We start from the raw sequence: 13,535 nt of genomic DNA, 5'->3' as shown, positions 1-13,535 counted from the left end.
TTGAGAGCGTTTCATGACGACTTTCAAGTTCCTCATACTTAACGTGAAGATTTTTTATGTCTTCAATTAAGGACTCAGATCGAGTCATTTCAGCGCCTAACAGATCATCGCTTTTGTCTAACAGTTTTTGAATATGTTCCATGGCTTTCTGTTGTTCAGTTGCAATTTTAGCAAGTGTTTTGTAGCTGGGTTTTGAACCACAATCAGAGTCATCGTCACTAGATGTTTGATAGTGAGTAGTGCGTGTGTTTACCTTGGCACCGCGTGCCATGAAGCAGTAGGTAGGAGCGGAGTAGTCGTTGTCATTTGCATCGGTGTCGGTGATGAGGTCATTGTCTTCAGTGTTGAAGATGGACTTGGCAACGTATGTTGTAGCCAGACTTGCGACACCAGAATCGGACTCCTCCTTAGACTCCACCTCCGCCTCCTTAGAAGCGGACTCTTCCTCTAAATCAATTTCCTTGCCAACAAACGCACGTGCCTTGCCAGATGAGCTCTTCTTGTGTGATGAAGACTTTGAAGAAGACTTGGAAGAAGACTTTGAGTATTTCTTCTTCTTCTTGTCGTCAGAGTCATATTCCTTGCTCTTCTTCTTTTTGTTCTCATTGTCCCACTGCGGACACTCAGAGATGAAGTGGCCAGGTTTCTTGCACTTGTGACATGTTTTCTTCTTGTAGTCATAAGCAAAAGCTTCATCGTTCCTTGAGCTTGATCAGGAAGACTTTCTGAGGCCTTTCTTCTTGGTGAATTTTTGGAACTTCTTCACAAGCATAGCAAGTTCCCTTCCAATGTCTTCAGGATTATCAGAACTGCTGTCAGATTCTTCTTCAGATGAGGAGACAGCTTTTGCCTTCAAGGCATGAGTTCGCCCATAGTTTGGACCGTAGATATCTCTTTTCTCAGAAAGCTGAAACTCATGTGTGTTGAGCCTCTCAAGTATGTCAGACGGCTCAAGTGTCTTGAAATCAGGACGTTCTTGAATCATCAGGGCTAGGGTGTCAAACGAACTGTCAAGTGATCTCAGTAGTGTCTTGACGACTTCATGCTTGGTGATCTCAGTAGCGCCAAGGGCTTGAAGCTCATTCGTGATGTCAGTGAGTCGATCAAATGTGAGATGGACATTCTCATTGTCATTTCTCTTGAAGCGGTTGAAGAGGTTGCGAAGGACACTGATTCTCTGATCTCTCTGGGTTGAGACGCCTTCGTTGACCTTGGAGAGCTAGTCCCAGACTAGCTTAGATGTTTCCAAAGCACTCACGCGGCCATACTGTCCTTTGGTCAGATGACCACAGATGATATTCTTGGTAGTAGAGTCCAGTTGAACGAACTTCTTGACGTCAGCAGCAGTGACACCTTCTCCAGCCTTGGGAACGCCGTTCTTGACGACATACCATAGGTCGACGTCAATGGCATCAAGATGCATGCGCATCTTATTCTTCCAGTGGGGATATTCAGTTCCATCAAAGACGGGGCACGCAGCGGAGACTTTGATTATCCCTGCAGTCGATATAGCTAAAACTCCAGGTGGTTAAACCGAATCACACAGAACAAGGGAGTACCTTGCTCTGATACCAATTGAAAGTGCGTTATATCGACTAGAGGGGGGTGAATAGGCGATTTTTATGAAAGTCTTCAAAACATGGAAGTTATGAAGACAAACGATAGAAATAAACCTATTAGCCTGCAGCGGAAGGTAGACTACACGAGGCAAGCCATAGTCAAGTATTCAATAGAGTGAAAGCACAATGACTAAGAGCAGCAATGTAGTAAGGATCAGGTAGGAAGATATTATGAAGCCAAACAGAACACGCAGTCACTCAGTGAAGATAACAGATAATGCAATCATACAATGTCTTGACAAGGAGTAACAGTACGTAAAGAGAAGGTAAGGATTAAACCAGTGACTTGTTGAAGACAATGATGTGTTGGACTAGTTCCAGTTGCTGTGACAACTGTACGTCTGGTTAGGGCGGCTAGGTATTTAAACCAGAGGACACACAGTCCCGGACACCCAGTCCTGAACACGCAGCTCAGGACACCCAGTCCTCACCGTATTCCCCTTGAGCTAAGGTCACACAGACCTCGCCCAATCACTCTGGTAAGTCTTCAAGGTAGACTACCAAACCTTCACAGACTTCGTTCAACGGCGATCCACAATGTCTCTTGGATGCTCAGAACGCGACGCCTAACCGGCTGGAGGATGCACAGTCCTCAAGTGTAATAAGTCTTCAGATCACATAGACAAGAAGACTTAAGTGATGCCTAATTCTCTTTGGCTCTGGGTGGTTAGGGCTTTATCCTCGCAAGGAATTCTCTCTCAAATGCTTCGAGGTGGGTTGCTCTCAAACGACAAAAGCCGTACACTAACTCTGAGCAGCCAACCGTTTATGGTTGTAGGGGGTGGGCTATTTATAGCCACTAGGCAACCCGACCTGATTTGTCCGAAATGACCCTGGGTCACTAAGGAACTGACACGTGTTCCAGCGGTCAGATTTCAAACTCACACGGCAACTTTACTTGGGCTACGAGCAAAGCTGACTTGTCCGACTCTGGACAAGATTCGCTCTCATAGTATTCACTCGAAGACATAGGTTTTATTTAAGCATCACTTCAGTCATTCTGAATGGTTCTCTTGGACCCCACTTAACAGTACGGTGGTTCCTATGACTCAACAAAGAAGAAAAAGAACTACGAAAGATCTAAGTCTTCGAGCTCCATAGGCTTCATGCGATGTCTTCTCTTGTCATAGTCTTCAATGTGAATGTCTTCATATACCACCTTTGACTTCAATGTCTTCATACATTTTTAGGGGTCATCTCTAGTAGGAAAACCGAATCAATGAGGGACTTCTACCTGTGTTATCCTGCAATTCTCACAAACACATTAGTCCCTCAACTAGGTTTGTCGTCAATACTCCAAAACCAACTAGGGGTGGCACTAGATGCACTTACATGAATACATATGATGATGCCTACATGAGATTGAAGAAGATAGCAATTGCGGACCCGCCGACAAAGCGACGTGGCTACGACGATTACTATCTCATTACGGTGTTCGACATAAGGATTGCCATCAATGCAAGAGGCAGTAACAGCAAAGGCTGGCGCATGTTGGTGGCAGCAGATTTGTACCCCTACACGTTCGAAGACACCGTGCGCCATCTAGGCGGCATCTTCGCGGTGACAAGCCAGGGGACTTGTTTCATCTGGTTGCCATCCTACGGTACGGGAGATTACAAACGGAATGCACAAACCATCATTTTCATCCCTAACGGTACTCCATTATTTTGCAAGGACCAGTCATCCCGCGATCAAAATAAGATCGCCGATCCTGGATGTGCATTTGCATTCGCGATTCGGTCGAATATGGAACCTTGTAGCTGACTTTGGCATATTGGGATCAACTATCTTAGCAGTTGTTACCCATGGTACCACTGATGTGCAACATGGTCACACAATCTACCACGATCAGACCGTCACCATCTACCCAGGTATTCCATTTTTAACCCTCTCGCCTTCTCTTTCATTGTTGTACTAGTACTCTATTTACGTACTAGTAGGAGTACTTTTTACCTTGGAGGACGCATATAGCTAGCTAGGCCCTTGAAGACTTGAACCCACTAGTTGCCACCATTTTTGTTTTTCCATGTCTTACTATCTCATCCATGTAGCCAGGAGTGGCTATATATAATAAGCCGGTTATTTTACTTCCTCTATACTGGAGTAGTACTATTTTTTGACAGAAAGACTCTAAGGGAACCCCCTACAGTATAATTGGTGCAACAAACCCAAATTGCAAGTACCATGCCTTGAACCTAGGTGGGTGGGAAGGCATCAACCACTTCACACCACTAGGCTATGCCTTAGTCTACGGAGTAGTACTATTTGCTGCACAGTATTACTGACCGCCATATTTGAGCACAACATTATTATGCATGGACCTTGACTATGTACGTCACCATGTGTCCAGATCTGAGATGCCGTGTGTACCAGATGAACGACGCCGAGTTTGTAACACCCACGATGCGGCTATATCTCCCACGTGTTGGAGCACGAGTTAGAGGCATAACCGCATAGTAGTCATGTCGCAAGAGGGGTAATCTTTACACATCCCATGTACTGAACATGTAAGGGATAAAGAGTTGGCTTACAATCGCCACTTCACACAATACATAAATATAGCATTACATCATCCAGATACAATCAAGGTCCGACTACAGAACCAAATAAAGAAAGATAACCCCTAATGCAATAGCTCCCCGATCGCCCCGACTGGGCTCCACTACTGATCAAAAGGAAACAAAACAAAACAACGACCAAGGTCTTGATCGAGCTCCTCCTTGAGCTCGGTTGCGTCACTTGCACTGGTATCATCGGCACCTGCAACTGTTTGGAAGTATCTGTGAGCCACAAGGACTCAACAATATCACACCCGCGAGATCAAGGCTATTTAAGCTTATGGGTAGGAAAAAGGGTAGTGAGGTGGAGCTGCAGCAAGCACTAAGCATATATGGTGGCTAACATACGCAAAAAAGAGAGAGAAGAGAAGGAAAGCACGGTCGTGAACTAGAAGTGATCAAGAAGTGATCCTGAAACTACTTACGTTCAAGTATAACACAAGAAAATGTTCACTTCCCGGACTCCGCCGAGAAGAGACCATCACGGCTACACACGCGGTTGATGCATTAAGTTAAGTGTCAAGTTCTCTACAACAGAATATTAAAAAATTCCCATCTACCGATAACCGCGGGTACGGATTTCAAAAGTTCAAAACCCTGTAGGGGTCCCAACTTAGCCCATCATAAGCTCTCACGGTCAACGGAGGATATTCTTCTCCCAGGAAGACCCGATCAGACTCGGAATCCCGGTTACAAGACATTTCGACAATGGTAAAACAAGACCAGCAAAGCCACCGGAATGTGCCGACAAATCCAGATAGGAGCTGCACATATCTCGTTATCAGGGCACACCGGATGAGCAAGACGTCGGGTTGGCATAGACCCTGGTTGCCCAGGGGGCGCCAGACATCACTCAAGTTGGACCAACACTTAGAGAAGCACTGGCATGGGGGGGGGGGTAAAATAAATATGACCCTCGGGCTCCAGAAACCTAAGGGAAAAAGGCTAGGTGAGGCAAATGTAAAACCAAGGTTGGGCCTTGCTGGAGGAGTTTTATACAAAGCGAACTGTCAAGGGGTTCCCATAACACCCAACCGTGTAAGGAACACAAAATCAAGGAACATAACACCGGTATGACGGAAATTAGGGCAGCAAGAGTGGAACAAAACACCACGCATAAGGCCGAGCCTTCCACCCTTTACTAAGTATATAGATGTATTAAATAAACAATGTATGTATAGTGATATGCCAACAATATCCATGTTCCAACATGGAACAAACTTCATCTTCACCTGCAACTAGCAATGCTATAAGAGGGTTGAGCAAAGCAGTAACATAGCTAAACAACGGTTTGCTAGGAAAGGTGGGTTAGAGGCTTGACATGGCAATATGGGAGGCATGATAAAGCATGTCGTAGGTATCGTGACATAGCAAAAGAGCGAGCAACTAGCAAGCAAAGATAGAAGTGATTTCGAGGGTATGGTCATCTTGCCAGAAATCTCGCAAGGAAGAAGAATGAGTCCATGAAGAAGACAAACGGACAAAGTCGAACGAATCCTCACAAACGCAACGTTAACGGAACTAGCCCAAAGAAGCAACACCGGAAAGAAGCAAACAACATAGTAAACAGCCATCACATAATCATGGCATGATGCACAACCAAGTATGATGCATGTCTGGTTAAATATGCATGGCATGGCAAAGTGCACAGACAAAACTACAAGTTAAATGGAGCCCAATATGCAATGAGTTGCATGTTGACGAAACACCACATCAATTATTTAGTTTAGTCGCGGTTAGAAATTTACCAATATTACATGTTGATTAACATGGCAAGAGGTGAAGCATAATAAAACTACCTAACTAGGCAAGTTTAAATGAGGCCGGAACAACAAGCAACAATTCCGGAAAACCTCATATGCATTTAGCAATTGAAGCAAGCAACAGTTTAAACATTCTTGAAGTTGTTATCATGATGCGGATGACATATGAAAGTTATGCAATTTTATGAAAATGTTGACAAGAGTATTATGAAGCATTTGTCATCATGGCAGAAACGAAAGGGGTGCCACGGCGACGATAACGAAACGGTGCCACGGCAACGTTCTGGTTTCGACAAATCATTGAGACGTCGGTGCAAAAGAAAATGTGGCGCGAGCGTGCAAAAGATGGTGGGGTGATCCCGGTAATCGGGTCCCCATGAGTTAGCGGCTGAAGAGGAGGACCGAGCAAGTGACAACTCGGACATGGTGCAAACATAGGGTGCAACTTATGCATCATCAACATTCGTCCACGGCGGTCGTCTCGACGTTATACCTTTGAAGCGTGCCTTTTCGGGGCGTAACGAGTTCGTAGAAGTAGTCGTTCACGGGTCGTCAAGGGAAGTAGACATTCATGTTCGGATAGCGGTAGAGGTACGGGTCTTCGACAACGGTCACCGTACGCACTCCGAGGTCGTTGGTAGAGGTTCTCGCGATCTCGGCGATGGTAGTGGTACATGTCATCGGTAGTCGAACTTAGCGATCCGAAGGGGTATTTGGCAACATGCACGTCGTCGATAGTTGTCGGGGGTTGGGTGCGACATATGCCAAAGGATGGCTTATCATGATGGGGGCGAGTAGAACGTCGCCGGTGCCTGGAAACGGGATGAGGCGTAGACATGCATGCCAACGAATCTTACCCAGCTTCAGGGCTCTCCGGGGAGATAATACCCCTACTGCTGCTCTACAGGGTCTCCGCATGATCACTATGGGAAGGTGTTTACACGATTGCTCCTTGAGTTGTTTCCTAGAGGTAGGAGAGGGCAGGGCTAGCTCTCTCCCTCCTATATGATCTGGTCTAGAGCTAATGGATTCCAACCCTTTTGCATGGGTGCCCTGGGGGTTTATATAGGCCTACCCCCCAGGGGTACAATGGTAATCCGGCTAGACGCGGGCCCAGCCATCAGTGCCTCTGGCCTCCGTCTTCTCTGCCGACTGCTGGGGCCCGCCGACTAGTGGGCCTCGCCGATTGGCCAGGTACGGAGCCGACATGTCGCGTCCGCCGCGGGCGGGTCTTGCTGGCTGCTGATTACTGCAGCCGTGCTTCTGATGACGCGGGCTTGATCATGGAGTCGTGGCAACAGCCCCGCCGCCTGGCAGGCGATAACTATTGCCACTCTCCGTCACATCTGATTAATGGCGTGTGGGCCCCGGGGAAGGGTGTGGCCGACTCCGGGGGCTGACTGGTAGCGCACTTGCCGTCTCCTGGGGTCCCACTGACTGGTGGACCGCCCTAGGGCCATACAGACAAGCCGTCGTGGGCGCAGGATTCGGTCCTTCGGCGCTGATGTCAGGGCCGGCACGACAACAGTGCCACGCCGCACGGAGATCTCCCCGGGTACGGCATGCTGTGGCCATGCCTGCCCTTGGTAAGGGGCGGGAGCAGGATTTACTGTAGCCACTCCCCGGTCCTGTCCTTCCCGATGAGGATATGGGGTTCGTTGGAGTTGCGGGCTGACTCCCCAAAGCTGGCTTCTCTAGAAGTCGCCAGTCAGGAGTCGGCTTATCCTGAAGTCGTCCTCAGGACTCGGCCGCGAGTGGGCAGTCGGCCGCCTTGCCGCCGACTTCTCAGAAGGCGGCTCTTTGTCCTGGGGTCTTGAGGGGCGCAGCCTGCCCCGATGTCTTGAAAGGTTTCGGGGCTCGGGTTGGCCTACCCGTGGCCCATTACTCCGACAGTAGTCCCCGAAGCTGGTTAGGCGCCGCGGATGATCGGCCGAGAAGCCTCAGCAGTTTCTCTTTCCGGGTGCCCGAAACATGGTTCTTGCTTCACTTCCGCCGGACCGACTAGAAGGAGTCGGACCCGCCCAACTCTGGCTTGCATAGTATTTCGAACGTCATGGCGGGATCCAAGAAGCGTGCTGGCTAAGCTTCCGGGCCGCCGCCTGTTCCGGGCCTGTCACGTGGTAACGCGTGGCTGAGCCAGTCTGCCAACCTACATGCGTGACGGGACAGGCCCGTAGGGGGGGGGCATTACCGTGCCTCGGCGCTCGAGCGGATCCGTTGTGGGCCGAGCGGACGGTTGGGATTCTTGTGAAGTTACTGCGCGTAGTAACTTTGCCATGGAAACGTGGGGGTCGTGGGGTCGTGGGCGCAGTAAATCCCACGACCGTCCCCTCGGCTTCGCAGCCCATGAGGCTATAAGTAGGGGAAAGAGGGGGGGCGGCAGAGCACGCGCGCCCCTCCTTCTCAATACTCCTTGCTCTTCTCCTTCTTCTTCTTCTTCGCTCCGCCGCGCTCCCAAGTTTCGACGAACGCCGCGGCGATCAGATCGCGATGAGCTCTTCTTCTGCCGCCGCTCCTCCCTCGGTGCGCTCCGGCACTTGGGACGGCTCAGAAGTTCACGACGACCACATCGAGTTCCTCCGCAAGACTCGTCGGCTCCCCGGCAAAGATTACGTGTGGGTGTGTCTTGCGCCGAGGGGGGAGATTTCCCCCGCGCCGCAGGAGGGTGAGCGGGTCATCTCCCGCTCGCACTGTCTGTGCAGGTTGGGGCTGTCGGCGAGCAGCTTCTTCCGCTCTTTTCTGGAGTTCTACGGCCTCCAGCCGCACCACCTCACGCCCAACATGGTGGTGCTGCTGTCCGCCTTCGTGGCCTTATGCGAAGGCTTCCTCGGAGTCCTCCCCACCCTCGAGCTCTGGGGGGGGGGGGAGTTCTTCTTCTCCAAGCTCGGCACCCAGGCTGCAGCCGTGCCGGCGTGCCGGCTCAATGCGGCACTTTCATCGCCGTGCGAAGGTCGGGGGCCGACAACCCCTTCCCCACCATCTTGCTGATAAAGTCGGTGAAGATGTGGCAGCGATCGTACTTCTATGTCAGGAGCGTCTCAGCAAAGGGCGACTGGGTGAACCTGCAGGCTTTCGAAGCCGGCCCGCCGGCAGGGAGACTGCCCAACTGGTCGTACCGGGCCAAGTCGCTGACACCTGCGGGAGCCGGCACCGTCACGCGACTCCGAGTGCTGACGTAGTCGGAGGGCTTGACTGGTCCAGACCTGCTAGCCGCCTTCGTGGCGCGCCGAGTTCTCCCGCTCCAAGGTTGCCCCCACATGATATGCCAAATGAGCGGGCACCGTGACCCGAGTCGGATGTGCACCAAGGACATGCCTCACGAGGAGGTGGCCTACGTGGTGAACTACCTCTCGGACAGCAAGCTCCTGGAGGATTGGCGGTTCGGCACGAAGCCGTACTCCCGCGCCAACCCCCCGCCCGTAGTGAGTTGCCTTTTCTTTCTTTCTTTCTTTGGATTGTCTTCTTTCTCGCCGAGTTTGTTTTGTGCGGCCTGACTAGTCGGCTTTGGTCAGAATCCCCTCCTCCATCCACCAGCATGCACCACGGGGCCGGCCCGCGATTTCCTTGGCGACCGGGCAGAGAGCGACGTCGACGACCCCGATCTGGGAGCAGCGGCTTTGGAAGACGACGCGGAGGGAGGAGGAGGAGAAGCAGGCGGCTCTAGGCCTTCGGCCACTTTCCCCGACTGGCCTTATGATGAGGCCAAGGGAGAAGTCGCCCCCCGCCATCGGCCAGGAGCCAGCTAGCCTGGCGCGGGCTCTTCTGCCGTGCCGAGTGTTCCAGGCGGCGGGAAGAAGCGTAGGGCCGTGCCGACCTTGTTCGGCAGTCGGCCGAAGAAGCCCAAGGGTTCGGCTGGGGTGACCCGGCGGGACGAGGCGGCTGCGAATCCATCTGCTTCCGTAAGGAAGTGAAGAAGCCACCACTGGTCTCCGCGTGAGTATTCCGTCTCAACGCTTTATTCTTTCTCTGCAGCTTTGTCTGAGTCTTTTGCTTGCTTCCCTTGCTTCATGGCTCCCCTTACTCTTGAGAGGGTTGCCGCTGCCTCCGTCATGGGGTCAGCGGAGACGTCCGCCACCACTCGGCGGATTGACCCCGCTGCTGACCTCCGGGAGGCGACGGAGCAAAATGTGCAGGAGAAGCGCAACGAGGAAGAGGCCGCCCGCCTGGAGAAGGCGGAGGCCGATAAGGTGGAGGCCTCCGCCAAGAAGAAACTGGCGGAGGCCGAAGCCGTCGCCGCGACGAAGCGGCAGGCTGAGGAGGCCGCGCGCCGCCAATCGGCGGTGTTCGTCCCCCCACTAAACTCTGTGCCGCCGCCTCCGGAGTTCACGGGGCAGACTGGGGGAGCCGGCGGCGAGAACCCCATCATGGAGAGGGAAGGCGGCAACTCCTCTACGCCGGACGTGATCGTTCTGGCGCCGCCTCCGCCGCCGTCTGGGAGCGCGCAGGGCAAACAGCCAGCGGACCCTCCGGTGCCGCCGACTGAAGTTGAGGCCGTGGCGAGGCTACTCCTTCAAGTCGGCTCGCCAACGCGCAGCCGTATTGAGAAGGCAACCTCGGCACCCCGCCCCCTGGAGGCCGGCACCGCTAGCTCGGCGATCCCAGACGCCGAAGCGACGAGCGCCGCGCCCATTGGGTGGGTGCGAGGAGGCGGCACAGGGCCGCTGAACCAGGCGCTTCTGGACGTCCAGGCGAAGCTTCGAGCTGACGGCGACGCCCTCCAGAACTGCACCAAGGCATACCTGGCATCGCGAGCAGCCGTCTGGGTATGTTTTTTCTTTGGTCCTTGTTTTCTTGTTCCTTTCTATGGGGGCGCGCCAGCGCACCCACTGGGTGTAGTCCCCGAGTTTCGGGCCGGCTGCTGAGCAGGCGGCCCGGAACTCCAATTGGTGAGCTCCGGGTACTAACTTTTGTCTGAAACACTTGTCGCAGGACTACCACAACCTCCGCGTTACTGCCTTCAACCGTAACGTTGAAGAGCTGGGCAAGCGGACTGCCGACTTGTCGGAGAGCCAGAGTAAGTCCTTTTTCTTCTTTGCAGGGGCGCGCTGGCGCACCCGCGGGCTATAGTCCCCGAGATTCGGGCCGACTGCTGAGCAGTCGGGCCGGATCTCTCCGGCGACCTACTTTATTGATGACTTAACGCCTTCTTTCTTCCTTCTCTTCAGAAGCCAACGCTGTTCTTCAACAGCAGCTGAGCGACGCCAACTCCGCGTTGCGCGCCAAGGGGGAGGAGTGCAGCAAGCTCGCCACGGAGCGCGATCTGCTTGTCACTCAATTGGCAGAGCAGAGGGAGCTGCTTGCGAAGACGCAGAAGGAGGTGGAAGAGGCGGAAATCGCCCTCCTGGCCGAGTTCGCGAGCGAGCGCTCCTCCTGGACTGACAAGGAGGCGATGCTGGCCTCCGGCTTCCATGAGATTGAAGACATCGTTGATGGTGAGTTTCTTTACTTTCTTTCTTCAAGCTGCCGATTATAAGTCATGCCGACTCCTGGTTTTTGACTTGCTTCTTCGTTTCTTCCGTCTTGGCAGACTTCTTCCCTGGGCACTCGCAGGCCGCCATCCAAGCCATCGAGGCTGACCGTGAAAGTCGGAGGGCGGAAGGTGCAGAGATCGCCGCCGATGCCCCCCGAACCCTTGATGAGCATATCCTGAGCATCGAGGCTCGCCTTCGGCCCACTCACCGGATGCTGCGCCGGCTTCAACGTGTCAGCGCCGAGGCGATTGCCGCCCTGTGGCCGGACATGCAGGCTCCACGCACCCCCAGCCTGACTGCCGACTGGCTAGAGGTTGCGGCTGGTCGGCTTGAGGCATGGAAGGGATCCTCGGCCCGAGCTGGAGCGCGCTGGGCCTTGGAGTTCGTCAAGGCGTGGTATCCGGGGCTGGATCTAGACCGGCTGGCCACCCTCCGGTCAGAGGCCCAGCCGAAGCTGGCAGCTGCGGAAGACGCCCTCGTCAAGTGTGCTGCGGTGATCGCCGAGTACACCGACACCAGCATCTTTGTCCCGGAGCGGTCTGAAGACGGCGAGGAGGTACCGCCGGAGTGGTTTGGGATGAACCTAGACTACGGCGAGGACTCTGCGGAGGCGATCGGCTCCAGCGTCGAGGAGGAAGGCGAGGCGGAGGACGGAGGCGAGACAGAAGCACCAAAAGACGGAGTGGACGGCCAGCCTCAGCTCGACCGCGCCTCCAGCAACGAGCCGCGTGTGACCGAGCTGACTGCTGCCGAAGGCGATTAGGCCGAGACTGCCCAGCCGGCCGCCCCAACGCCTGACGTTGCCGCCTCCTCCAACCCTCCGAATCCGTCTGCTGCTTCCTAAGCTACCGCCTTATCTTTATTTTATCTGCTCTAGTAGTCTCTGAAGAACTTGTTAATTCGCACAATTCCACCCGCGGGGTGTATTTTGAACTTCTGCTCGAAGATTCGTCCAAGGGCCTATGCTGTGTAAATATTTATCTAAATTCTATCTTTTCTTGCTCATTGCTCTTTTGGCTTTTTTCCTTTGCCGCTTTCCCTTAGTTACCTGCCTTGCCAATCGGATAGCCTCTCTGCGGACTGCCGTTGGATCAAATGCTTGGCTACTTTGGGAAGGCAAGTACTTAGCCGTTTTAACAGTTTTTGAGCAAGTTGAATAGAAGGCGGCAATCCGACTATTCAAGAGTTGGTTTGCGAAAAAAAAAGGCTGGAAGCCGTCTTGAGCTATGTTTTATGCTTTGAGTCCTTAGCCATTTTTCATGCGAACGCCCATTATACCTTACTCCTGCCCACCGTACAGTCGTTCTACGAGCTGCGGCTTCTGACAGGAGACGGTTTAGGCGTTACACACTACTTGTCCGACTGCAGGAAGCATTTCATAGTGCAAGGCGGCAAGTCCCCGGGATGACTTGTCGAGCCCGGTGCCAAGCGGCATAACAAAGAGTAACATACTTGTAGGCATAATTTTTATCATACAGATAAAAGAGGGTAGTCTCCGAGCTCGTCTCGGGGGCCCCGAAGTCTTGGTACTTTAATACAAAAGGTAGCGTGGTACATACTGCATCAACTGTAAAATCTTCGGAGGAGATTTGCATTCCATGGCCGCTCTGTCTCCTTGCCGGAGTCATCCCTCTTGCGTGCTCGGGGCTTCTGAGCGTCAATCAGGTAGTAGGAGTCGTTACCCAGCACTTTGCTGATGATGAAAGGGCCTTCCCAAGGCACCGACAGCTTGTGCTGGCCGGTTGTTCGCTGGATCAGCCGGACCACAAGGTCGCCTTCTTGGAAAGATCTTGGCTTGACCTTCCTGTTGTGGTATCGGCGCAGGCTCTACTGGTAGATGCTGGATCGGCTGAGTGCCAACAGCCGGCCCTCTTCCAGCAGATCGACGTCGTCTTGACGTGCTTCTTCTGCTTCCTCCTCGGTGTACATGGTGACTTGTGGGGAGTCGAACTCTATGTCCGTTGGGATGACGGCTTCGGCACCGTAGACGAGGAAGAAAGGCGTGAAGCCGGTTGACTTGTTTGGAGTCATGCGCAGACTCCAGAGGACGGCTGGCAGCTCGTCGAGCCAGTAGCCAGCCGAGCGCTCCAGAGGCTCGATCAGCCAGGGCTTGATGCCGGACAG

The sequence above is a fragment of the Triticum urartu genome, chromosome 4A, assembly GCF_056163025.1.
Source record: "Triticum urartu cultivar PI428250 chromosome 4A, HENAU_Tu73, whole genome shotgun sequence".
NCBI classification, from domain to species: domain Eukaryota; kingdom Viridiplantae; phylum Streptophyta; class Magnoliopsida; order Poales; family Poaceae; genus Triticum; species Triticum urartu.
This window is presented reverse-complemented; position numbering follows the sequence as displayed.